Below are 13,239 nucleotides of genomic sequence, written 5' to 3'. Positions count from 1 at the left end.
AGTAGATGCATTTTAATGATTGAGCTACATAAACAGAGCAGGGCCCAACGTTCCTAACTAGCTATCGTTTCTGGCCTTGCTTGTTCTATGAAAGGAGGAAGGTAATGGTGGTCGCATAAATGCAACATATAAACAGTTAGCTAACGTTTGAAGATCAAGAACCGACTAATAATGCTGTTCGCTAGCTATCTTACTAGTACTGTGTCTACACTTTCTTGCACACTGCACGAGCTAGTTTATGTCAATACTAGGTAGTTCTCTTAGCTGCTTGGTTATCTAGATGGCACTAAATTCAGATTATTTAACTAACGCTAGCTAAATCACAATTGTATTAAACCAACGTTGGAGAGCTAGCTAGTTAGTTTATTGGTGATTAGGGAATAACAGACTGTTTGTTATACTGCAACTGCCCATGGCGCATGTTTTCATGTAACGTATTAGCAAGTTAGCAGCATTTATCATGTATTTATTGGCTTTTTCATTGCATCTAACTAACTTAATTGACGTCTTTTTTCCCTTACTTAGGGCACCGTCACCCACAAAGCGTAAGGAGGAGGAAAAGTCAAAGGACAGGGGGAAAAGAGAAGACTGCCACTAAGGAAGGGGGGACAAGGAGAGAGGCAGGGAGAAGGGCCACAAACGACGCAGTGCTTCCACTGGGAGCAGCAGCAGGTGAGATGCCCCCCTTGCTCTTTCAGACTCTGTATGGTCTTTATTAATCACCTCACAACAGTGCTTTAGGACACACTAGCTAGGGCTTTTCACACTGCTGAGCCAAACCGTGCTAAACTGAGCTGGCCTTGTTACACTCCCACCATAGTTGCTGGAACGCCCTATGTTCCCAAGGGGGCCAAGAGGTTAATTGGACAAGAATTTTGGATGTTACTACCCTGTTTTGCCCAGTTTCCTTCCATTTCTTTCCTAATGAACACAACTCTTGTCACTGGCCTATTTTGTGAATGTATATCTTACTACCCAAGGTCTCGTTCCAGCTCCAGCAGCAGCTCCGGCTCCAGCTCTGGTTCCTCCAGCGGCTCCAGTTCCTCTGGCACCAGCCGCTCTGGATCCTCCCGGTCCAGCTCCTCCAGTTCATCAAGTTCCTCCGGGTCGCCCGGCCCCGGCCGCCGCCGCCACGACAACCGCCACCGCTCCCGCTCCGCGTGAGTGCTAGGTGATACATTGTGCTCCTAAACAGTGTCTGCTCATCGGGACCTTACCTGGGTTCACATAGTATTTGAAATCGTCCAAATCTTTTATTTATCTAGGACAATGGAACCAGTGGCACACATTCAAAGTATTTGTTAATGTCAAATACTATTTGAAACCAGGTCTGGTTGAGAATGCCGTTTATCATGATCAAAATGGTTCAGTTGTGGGGGAAACTACAAGTTTGTCGCCCTTTAAAACAGTGTTTTGTCATGTGGTATCTGAGGAATTTATGACTTTGCTAATGGTTTCAAATGGTTTTAGAGGATGTTGACTAAGCTTAAAGGGAGCATCTGGGGAGTAGTTCTATAGGGGCACCCTAAAGCAGAGGAAGTCTGTTAGGTGGCCTCCTGGGATTGGTCGGTAGGAAAACACCCATATTATGTTACATAGGGCATAGGATATAAATACTTGGTTAAAACAAAGGAGGACAGAATAATCATATTTGAGATTGGGCGGTTATTCTCCAGATGTCTGCAGATATCTGTAAATTGACGCTGAAATACTCTGATATAATAAACCTTTATAATCAAAGTACAGCGTCAGCGGATTTCCTTGGTCTCACAGCATAATTAGCAACGTTTTCTCGACACCACAGTCACATAGTAAACTCTCATGGTTTTGTAATGACTGTCCTTTGTGCTTCAGGTCCAAAACACAGAAGAAGGGAGACGACAAGGAGCGAAGGAGAAGGAGCCCGAGCCCCAAGCCCACCAAAGTTCACTTAGGAAGACTGACCAGAAATGTGACCAAGGTGAGGGGACTACACGACACGGTTCATCCTAGCTGTGTTTCTGGGCTTACTACATTTGGTGTGCAAGTCTAATTAACCCCAAATTCAACAACTGGAATTTTTCTATGTTCATTGAATTATATTTTACACTTTACTTGAAGGTGGTATAATACACAAGGATATTCATAACCCCTTTATGAGTGTTGCAGTCAATCATTAATAACAACCTTCATAACACCTTTATGAGTATTGCAGTCATTAATAACAACCTTCATAACACCTTTATGAGTGTTGCAGTCAGTCATTAATAACAACTTTCATAACACATTTATCATTCATAAGGAGGTTAAAAAATAAAATATCAAATAGATCTTTATTTATTGTTCAATGGAAATGTGTGTTTTTACTGCCGCAGTACCCAACCCTCTGACACACTATTGACATAACAGGCTGGGAGCAGCACAGTGTTAGCGGTTAGTAACAGTTGTGTATCCTCTCTCATGATCTCTCAATTTTGCAGGATGCTACTGGGTAATTACCAATATTATCATATTGAATGATTAACTTTTCTTTGAAGATATCCGGGAGAAGGCAGTTCTGAAGTAAACATATTACCTGGCCTAAAGCAAATTCTGAAGCACCAATCGTTTGTTGGCCTACAGCTACATATTCCTGTTGTACAATGGATAAATAAAGATCTATCTATCTATCTATCACCAGTCAAAAGTTTGGACACACCTACTAATTTAAGGGTTTTTCTTTATTTTTACTATTGTAGAATATAGTGAAGACATTAAAACTATGAAATAACACATGGAATCATGTAGTAACCACAAAAGTGTTGAAAACAAATCAAAATAGATTTTAGATTCTTCAAAGTAGCCACCCTTTGCGTTGATGAGAGCTTTGCACACTTTTGGCATTCTCTCAACCAGCTTCATGAGGAATGCTTTTCCAACAGTCTTGAAGCAGTTCCCACACTTTTTGGCTGCTTTTCCTTCACTCTGCGGTCCAACTTATCCCAAACCATCTCAATTGGGTTGAGGTCAAGTGATTGTGGAGGCCAGGTCATCTGATGCAGGACCATTGCTCTCCTTCTTGGTTAAATAGCCCTTAAACAGCCTGGAGGTGTGTTTTGGGTCATTGTCCTGTTGAAAAACAAATGATAGTCCCACTAAGCATAAACCAGATGGGATGGCATATCGCTGCAGAATGCTGTGGTAGCCATGCTGGTTAAGTGTGCCTTGAATTGTAAATATATCACTGTCAGTGTCACCAGCAAAGCATCATCACACCACCTCCTCATTGCTTCACGGTGGGAACCACACATGCGGAGATCATCTGGTCACCTACTCTGCGTCTCACAAAGACACGCCGGTTGGAACCAAAAATCTCAAATTTGGACTCATCAGACCAAAGGACACATTTCCACCGGTCTAATGTCCATTGCTCGTGTTTCTTGGCCCAAGCAAGTCCCCTTCTTCTTATTGGTGTCCTTTAGTAGTGGTTTCTTTGCAGCAATTCGACCATGAAGGCCTGATTCACGCAGTCTCCTCTGAACAGTTAATGTTGAGATGTGTCTGTTACTTGAACTCTGTGAAGCATTTATTTGGGCTGCAATTTCTGAGGCTGGTAACTCTAATGAACTTATCATCTGCAGCAGAGGTAACTCTGGGTCTTCCTTTCCTGTGGCGGTCCTCATGAGAGCCAGTTTCATCATAGCGCTTGATGGTTTTTGCAACTGCACTTGAAGAAACTTTCAAAGTTCTTGAAATGTTCTGGATTGACTGACCTTCATGTCATAAAGTAATGATGGACTGTCATTTCTCTTTGCTTATTTGAGCTGTTCTTGCCATAATACGGACTTGGTCTATTACCAAATAGGGCTATCTTCTGTATACCCCCCCTACCTTGTCACAACACAACTTATTGGCTCAAACGCATTAAGAAGGAAAGAAATTCCACAAATTAAATTTTAACAAGGCACACCTGTTAATTGAAATGCATTCCAGGTGACTACCTCATGAAGCTGTTTGAGAGAATACCAAGAGTGTGCAAAGCTGTCATCAAGGCAAAGGGTGGCTACTTTAAAGAATCTCAAATATAAAATATATTTTGATTTGTTTAACTCTTTTTTTGGTTACTACATGATTCCATATGTGTTATTTAATAGTTTTGATGTCTTCACTATTATTCTACAATGTAAAAAATAAAGACAAACCTTGGAATGAGTAGGTGTGTCCAAACTTTGGACTGGTACTGTATGTGTGTGTGTGTGTATATATTTATTTATTTTGGTTATTGAAAATATATTTCACAGCGGTTTAGATGGTACAATGATTCTCTACACTATAGCCTACATTGCTTGTTTTATCACAGACTGAAATTAGTCAAACATTTTAGAATTTTAGCATCCATGTATAGCAGAGTAATTTCTACATATTGCGCCTTAAAGTAAATATGTACTTCTCTTTTAATGAATTGTATGTGGAGACCATGCCATCAGAGATCAACACGTTGAAGTCATTTTTATCTTCTGTTGAACAGGACCACATCCAGGAGATCTTTGCCACCTATGGCAAGATCAAGATGATTGAGATGCCAGTGGAGAGGCTCCACCCACACCTGTCCCGGGGCTACGCCTACGTGGAATACGAGACTCCAGAGGAGGCCCAGAAGGCCCTGAAACACATGGATGGCGGTATGAGGGCATGTTCATTAGGCCACACCGTAGTAGGACGATTTGCAACGGGGAATGAAAACGAGCGATTCTTATTGGACCATTTCAGATAGTTTCCGGTCGTTTTGTGCTTACTGAACACGACCTTGTAGACTGTAACAATAACAGACCTGGTATATACTTTTTGTTGCGCGTGAGCTGTTAACCTGGCTGTTACACTGGTTGCACGTGACTGAAGATTAGCTGTGAGAGGCTTTTTCATTTTATCCCAGTCGATGTGTGACTCACCAAGGGTAAACGCTTAAAGTGGCTTGTGCTTGTGCTTCCAGTGGAGCAGCTAAAAACCTACAATGATGGGGTTATTTCGTTACGCCAACGCTACGTCCCCAATGTATCATCTCTGGAAGACAGTTCAGAGCCTTTATGTTGGACTATTGGCTTGGAGTTCAATCAATCAATCAATTTTATTTTATATAGCCCTTCTTACATCAGCTAATATCTCGAAGTGCTGTACAGAAACCCAGCCTAAAACCCCAAACAGCTAGTAATGCAGGTGTAGAAGCACGGTGGCTAGGAAAAACTCCCTAGAAAGGCAAAACCTAGGAAGAAACCTAGAGAGGAACCAGGCTATGAGGGGTGGCCAGTCCTCTTCTGGCTGTGCCGGGTGGAGATTATAACAGAACCATGCCAAGATGTTCAAAAATGTTCATAAGTGACAAGCATGGTCAAATAATAATCAGGAATAAATCTCAGTTGGCTTTTCATAGCCGATCATTAGAGTTTAAAACAGCAGGTCTGGGACAGGTAGGGGTTCCATAACCGCAGGCAGAACAGTTTAAACTGGAATAGCAGCAAGGCCAGGCGGACTGGGGACAGCAAGGAGTCACCACGGCCGGTAGTCCCGACGTATGGTCCTAGGGCTCAGGTCTCTCAGTTGGCTTTTCATAGCCGATCATTTAGAGTTGAAAACAGCAGGTCTGGGACAGGTAGGGGTTTCGTAGCCGCAGGCAGAACAGTTGAAACTGGAATAGCAGCAAGGCCAGGCGGACTGGGGACAGCAAGGTGTCATCATGCCCGGTAGTCCTGACGTATGGTCCTAGGGCTCAGGTTCTCAGAGAGAAAGAGAGAACGAGAGAATTAGAGAGAGCATACTTAAATTCACACAGGACACTGGATAAGACAGGAGAAGTACTCCAGGTATAACCAACTAACCCCAGCCCCCCGACACATAAACTACTGCAGCATAAATACTGGAGGCTGAGACAGGAGCGGTCCGGAGACACTGTGGCCCCATCCGAAGAAACCCCGGACAGGGCCAAACAGGAAGGATATAACCCCACCCACTCCGCCAAAGCACAGCCCCGCACCACTAGAGGGATATCCCCAACCACCAACTTACAATCCTGAGACAAGGCCGAGTATAGCCCACAGAGGTCTCCACCACAGCACAAACCAAGGGGGGAGGGCGCCAACCCAGACAGGAAGATCACGTCAGTAACTCAACCCACTCAAGTGACGCACCCCCCAGGGACGGCATGAAAGAGCACCAGCAGGCCAGTGACTCAGCCCCTGCAACAGGGTTAGAGGCAGAGAACCCCAGTGGAGAGGGGAACCGGCCCGGCAGAGACAGCAAGGGCTGTTCGTTGCTCCAGCCTTTCCGTTCACCTTCACACTCCTGGGCCAGACTACACTCAATCATATGACCTACTGAAGAGATAAGTCTTCAGTAAAGACTTAAAGGTTGAGACCGAGTCTGCGTCTCTCACATGGGTAGGCAGACTGTTCCATAAAAATGGAGATCTATAGGAGAAAGCCCTGCCTCCCGCTGTTTGCTTAGAAATTCTAGGGACAATTAGGAGGCCTGCGTCTTGTGACCGTAGCGTACGTATTGGTATGTACGGCAGGACCAACTCGGAAAGATAGGTAGGAGCAAGCCCATGTAACGCTTTATAGGTTAACAGTAAAACCTTGAAATCAGCCCTTGCCTTAACAGGAAGCCAGTGTAGGGAAGCTAGCACTGGAGTAATATGATCAAATTTCTTGGTTCTAGTCAGGATTCTAGCAGCCGTATTTAGCACTAACTGAAGTTTATTTAGTGCTTTATCCGGGTAGCCGGAAAATAGAGCATTGCAGTAGTCTAACCTAGAAGTAACAAATGCATGGATTAATTTTTCTGCATCATTTTTGGACAGAAAATTTCTGATTTTTGCAATGTTACGTAGATGGAAAAAAGCTGTCCTTGAAACAGTCTTGATATGTTCGTCAAAAGAGAGATCAGGGTCAAGAGTAACGCCTAGGTCCTTCACAGTTTTATTTGAGACGACTTTACAACCATCAAGATGAATTGTCAGATTTAACAGAAGATCTCTTTGTTTCTTGGGACCTAGAACAAGCATCTCTGTTTTGTCCGAGTTTAAAAGTAAAAAAGTTTTCAGCCATCCACTTCCTTATGTCTGAAACACAGGCTTCTAGCGAGGGCAATTTTGGGGCTTCACCATGCTTCATTGAAATGTACAGCTGTGTGTCATCCGCATAGCAGTGAAAGTTAACATTATGTTTTCGAATAACATCCCCAAGAGGTAAAATATATAGTGAAAACAATAGTGGTCCTAAAACGGAACCTTGAGGAACACCGAAATGTACAGTTGATTTGTCGGAGGACAGACCATTCACAGAGACAAACTGATATCTTTCCGACAGGTAGGATCTAAACCAGGCCAGAACTTGTCCGTGTAGACCAATTTGGGTTTCCAGTCTCTCCAAAAGAATGTGGTGATCGATGGTGTCAAAGGCAGCACTAAGGTCTAGTAGCACGAGGACAGATGCAGAGCCTCGGTCTGACGCCATTAAAAGGTCATTTACCACCTTCACAAGTGCAGTCTCAGTGCTATGATGGGGTCTAAAACCAGACTGAAGCATTTCGTATACATTGTTTGTCTTCAGAAAGGCAGTGAGTTGCTGCGCAACAGCTTTTTCTAAAATTTTTGAGAGGAATGGAAGATTCGATATAGGCCGATAGTTTTTTATATTTTCCTGGTCAAGGTTTGGCTTTTTCAAGAGAGGCTTTATCACTGCCACTTTTAGTGAGTTTGGTACACATCCGGTGGATAGAGAGCTGTTTATTATGTTCAACATAGGAGGGCCAAGCACAGGAAGCAGCTCCTTCAGCAGTTTAGTAGGAATAGGATCCAGTATGCAGCTTGAAGGTTTAGAGGCCATGATTATTTTCATCATTGTGTCAAGAGATATAGTACTAAAACACTTAAGTGTCTCTCCCGATCCCAGGCCCTCGCAGAGCTGTGCAGATCCAGGACAGCTAAGCCCTGGAGGAATACGCAGATTCAAAGAGGAGTCCGTAATTTGCTTTCTAATGGTCATGATCTTTTCCTCAAAGAAGTTCATGAATTTATCACTGCTGAAGTGAAAACCATCCTCTCTTGGGGAATGCTGCTTTTAGTTAGCTTTGCAACAGTATCAAAAAGAAATTTTGGATTGTTCTTATTTTCCTCGATTAATTTGGAAAAGTAGGATGATCGAGCAGCAGTGAGGGCTCTTCGGTACTGCACGGTACTGTCTTTCCAAGCTAGTTGGAAGACTTCCAGTTTGGTGTGGCGCCATTTCCGTTCCAATTTCCTGGAAGCTTGCTTCAAAGCTCGGGTATTTTCTGTATACCAGGGAGCTAGTTTCTTATGACAAATGTCTTTCGTTTTTAGGGGTGCAACTGCATCTAGGGTATTGCGCAAGGTTAAATTGAGTTCCTCAGTTAAGTGGTTAACTGATTTTTGTCCTCTGACGTCCTTGGGTAGGCAGAAGGAGTCTGGAAGGGCATCAATGAATTTTTGTGTTGTCTGAGAATTTATAGCACGACTTTTGATGCTCCTTGGTTGGGGTCTGAGCAGATTATTTGTTGCGATTGCAAACGTAATAAAATGGTGGTCCGATAGTCCAGGATTTTGTGGAAAAACATTAAGATCTACAACATTTATTCCATGGGACAAAACTAGGTCCAGAGTATGACTGTGGCAGTGAGTAGGTCCAGAGACATGTTGGACAAAACCCACTGAGTCGATAATGGCTCCGAAAGACTTTTGGAGTGGGTCTGTGGACTTCTCCATGTGAATATTAAAATCACCAAAAATTAGAATATGATCTGCTATGACTACAAGGTCTGATAGGAATTCAGGAAACTCAGAGAGGAACGCTGTATATGGCCCAGGAGGCCTGTAAACAGTAGCTATAAAAAGTGATTGAGTAGGCTGCATAGATTTCATGACTAGAAGCTCAAAAGATGAAAACGCCATTTTTTTTTTGTAAATTGAAATTTGCTATCGTAAATGTTAGCAACACCTCCGCCTTTGCGGGATGCACGGGGAATATGGTCACTAGTGTAACCAGGAGGGAGGCCTCATTTAACACAGCAAATTCATCAGGCTTAAGCCATGTTTCAGTCAGGCCAATCACATCAAGATTATGATCAGTGATTAGTTCATTGACTATGACTGCCTTTGAAGTGAGGGATCTAACATTAAGTAACCCTATTTTGAGATGTGAGGTATCACGATCTCTTTCAATAATGGCAGGAATGGAGGAGGTCTTTATCCTAATAAGATTGCTAGGGTGAACACCACCATGTTTAGTTTTGCCCAACCTAGGTCGAGGCACAGACACAGTCTCAATGGGTATGGCTGAGCTGACTACACTGACTATGCTATTGGCAGACTCCACTAAGCTGGCAGGTTGGCTAACAGCCTGCTGCCTGGCCTGCACCCTATTTCACTGTGGGGCTAGAGGAGTTAGAGCCCTATCTATGTTGGTAGATAAGAGGAGAGCACCCCTCCGGCTAGGATGGAGTCCGTCACTCCTCAGCAGGTCAGGCTTGGTCCTGTTTGTGGGTGAGTCCCAGAAAGAGGGCCAATTATCCACAAATGTTATCTTTTGGGAGGGGCAGAAAACAGTTTTCAACCAGCGATTGAGTGCTGAGACTCTGCTGTAGAGCTCATCACTTCCCCTAACTGGGAGGGGGCCAGAGACAATTACTCGATGCCGACACATCTTTCTAGCTGATTTACACGCTGAAGCTATGTTGCACTTGGTGACCTCTGACTGTTTCATCCTAACATCGTTGGTGCCGACGTGGATAACAATATCTCTATACTCTCTACACTCGCCAGTTTTAGCTTTAGCCAGCACCATCTTTAGATTAGCCTTAACGTCGGTAGCCCTGCCCCTGGTAAACAGTGTATGATCGCTGGGTGATTCGTTTTAAGTCTAATACTGCGGGTAATGGAGTCGCCAATGACTAGGGGATTTCAATTTGTCAGAGCTAATGGTGGGAGCCTTCGGAGTCTCAGACCCCGTAACGGGAGGAGTAGAGACTAGAGAAGACTCAGACTCAGACTCCGACTCGCTACATAATGGGGAAAACCGGTTGAAGGTTTCTGTCGGCTGAATGAGCGACACCGGTTGAGCATTCCAACAGTATTTCCCTCCAGAAGCCATGAGAAAGTTGTCCGGCTGCGGGGACTGTGCGGGGGATTTATACTAACGTTACTGTCTGTACTTACTGGTGGCACAGACGCTGTTTCTTCCTTTCCTACACTGATATTACCCTTGCCTAACGATTGCGTCTGAAGCTGGGCTTGTAGCACAGCTATTCTCGCCGTAAGGCGAGAATTCTCCTGTATATTATGAGTACAGCGACTGCAATTAGAAGACATCATGTTAATGTTACTACTTAGCTTCGGCTGTTGAAGATGTTGATGAACCATGTCCAGATAAAGCGTCCGGAGTGAAAAAGTTGAATAAGGGAAAAAAGTTGCGATGGAAAAAAGGAAAATAACGTAAAGTTGGCAGCTAGAACGCACAGGAAAATGACTCTTCTGTCTCGGGATAAACGTCCGGGGTGAAAAAAGTTTAACGAAAAAGATGAGTGAGGACAAAACTAAAAAGTTGGTAAATTTGTTGAACACAGAGATTGATTAAACGTTTATTAAAAGTAAAACGTGAATAGTTTGGCAGGTAGCCAAGTAGCAACAAACAGCAGAGCAGCACGGAGACAATGCGGAAGCGAGACGTGACTTAATCCAGGTACATGTGAGTTGATTGTAAAGTTAGAGTTAAACCCCTTGTCCTGCTTTGTGTCAGTCTGAAATCTCTGAATGTCCTGAAAGTTTAGATACGTGGACATTTTAACAGAGATGTTTCTAGTATGACGTTGAGGTTTGTGCGTGTTTCTGTCTTTCCTCTGTTCCCAGGTCAGATTGATGGTCAGGAGATCACCACCTCCGCCATTCTGGCTCCAAGGATACGCCCTCCCCCTCGCAGACTGTCACCCCCACGCAGAATGCCCCCACCTCCCCCCATGTGGCGCCGCACCCCACCTCGCATGAGGAGAAGGTTAGTGTTGGTCCTGGTCTGATAGCCCTGGTGTGATAGTCTTAGCCCTGGTGTGATAGCCCTGGTCTGATAGTCTTAGCCCTGGTCTGATAGCCTTAGCCCTGGTCTGATAGCCCTAGCCTTGGTCTGATGGTCTTAGCCCTGGTCTGATAGCCCTGGTCTGATAGTCTTAGCCCCATGTTATGGTGAGCTGGAAGTCCTGGATTTATTGTACAATACTGGGGCTCAGTAACAAACTGTTCCGTTTATGAATAATTGGTTCAATCACCAATTTCAACAGTAATTTGAATCCTCCAATCTGACCTACTGTCCTGAGAACATTATTGTAGTATTTCATTCTCTACTCCTAGCGCCACTCTAGCTTTTTGTGGTTTAATATGTTGACCTATTGATGGTTTCTTCACATGACACAATATAAAGGTACTTTACTGACAAACAAGTGATGCTTTGTTTACCTCCAGGTCTCGGTCACCAAGGAGACGGTCCCCTGTGCGCCGACGCTCCAGGTCTCCAGGGCGCAGACGTCATCGTTCCCGCTCCAGCTCCAACTCCTCCCGGTAGAGGAACAACGCTACCCCCCAAGGTCTTCTGTCTTGTGGATGAATCAACACCCGAGGGTGAATGTATTTTCCATGATTTTTTGCGTCCTGTCCCCTCGCCTCTTCCTGAAAACGCATTGTAGGCCAAAATCGGAATGTTCCTTCTCCTCCAATGTGCTTTGAGGAGGCGAGATGAGAGGAATCAAGGAAATACAATTGAGCTTGTCCCTCAGAAGAATTTGAAGTGAACCGTCAAATCTTTTTTTGTTTGTCTTATTACGTTTTTCCAGTTTTCATTTTAAGGTTCCCACACAGTGGTTCAGATTACTTGTTGAGCGTCATGTCCTATGTTGTCCATTCAGAGTTCAGGCTTTGTTTTAGTACTAATGATTTGCTCAAGATGTGTAGCCTGTCTTTTTATCACCGTGTACTGATTTTGTACATGCTTTGAAAATAAAAAGGAAGAAACTTCAACCTCAAACTGTTTGTCGATATCAGTGGATTCTTTAAGTCTATATGCCAGCATTAGTTTATTGACTAGCTAGACACACATTTCTATATTTTGCCATATGTAGGAGTGTCAGTTAGTTAATAGGTGAACGGAGGAGCTCCTCTCCTTGATTGACTCCTTCGGTGGAGGAAGCTCAGGTGTATCCTTTCGCGGAAGAGTTTTGAAATCCGTGCACCCCCTTTGAAACAGCTGTAGTTCTCTCGGAGGAGAAATGCATGCACACATTTAAAAACCATACGCTACTTGTCCTTTTATGGATAAAATGTCTAGCACAACTAGCTGTGATTCCACCTCTGTAAACATCATTTCTCTGATGACGCTCTAGTGGAGAAGCAGTCTCATTTCATACAAGCGCACTTGTTTCTACATTTCCTCACCTCCGCTCCTCAATTGCCTTTTTCAAAAGGAGGCGAGTAGAAGACGTGAGGAAGGGAGAATATCTCATTGAGATTCTCCCATGATTAGTGTAGTAAGGTTGAAACTTCTCCAGCAGGGGGCACTATCTTATACAACTGGTTTATTTTAGCACACCTGGGCGTTCAGTTGAGCGCACAACGGTTTGCACCATCCTTCTACAGTCTCTTACTGATATATTTGCTCTTCTTCAGTGGGTGTGATGGGCGGCAGGTAGCTTAGTGGGTAAGAGCGTTGTGCCAGTAACCGAAAGGTCGCTGGTTCTAATCCCCGAGCCGACTAGGTGAAAAATCTGTCTGTGCCCTTGAGCAAGGCACTTAACCCTAATTGCTCCTGTAAGTCGCTCTGGATAAGAGCGTCTGCTAAATGACTACAAAAAAAATAAATATGACCTGATCGATATGGGTGTGACCATTGGAATCTCAAAATGTATGCAGCACACCATACTAAATCGGCCTCTGGGCTATATAATCACAACATTGTTTAACCGGTCATTCAGAACTGTCCGTTTCTGTTGAAATAAGTTTGTTATTGTGATTGGTGGGGGAAAGCCATTTATTCAACAGATGTGTCTGATTAGCGTAGTTCACTTTGATTTTATATGACAAAAGTTGGTATTGTAGTTATTCACCCTGAGGGCTATATTACAAAGCGGGATAGAGGACTTAGCAGCTAACTTTGGTCAATTCTGAATTTAACTTGGCTCACCTCTTAGCCAGGTACATTTCTATGGCAACGAATCCTTCAGCTCTAACCTGCT

The 13,239-nt window shown here is 43.9% G+C and overlaps 1 pseudogene; it reads left to right on the top strand.

The window, feature by feature from the left end:
- The first annotated feature begins 72 nt into the window (after window positions 1–72).
- Window positions 73–12,035, top strand: LOC121568728 (annotated as a pseudogene).
- The last annotated feature ends 1,204 nt before the right edge of the window (window positions 12,036–13,239 follow it).

This window comes from Coregonus clupeaformis, chromosome 7 (assembly GCF_020615455.1).
Source record: "Coregonus clupeaformis isolate EN_2021a chromosome 7, ASM2061545v1, whole genome shotgun sequence".
Taxonomy (NCBI): domain Eukaryota; kingdom Metazoa; phylum Chordata; class Actinopteri; order Salmoniformes; family Salmonidae; genus Coregonus; species Coregonus clupeaformis.
Note: the sequence above shows the minus strand (reverse complement) of the source record. Positions and strands in the feature narration are given on the sequence as shown.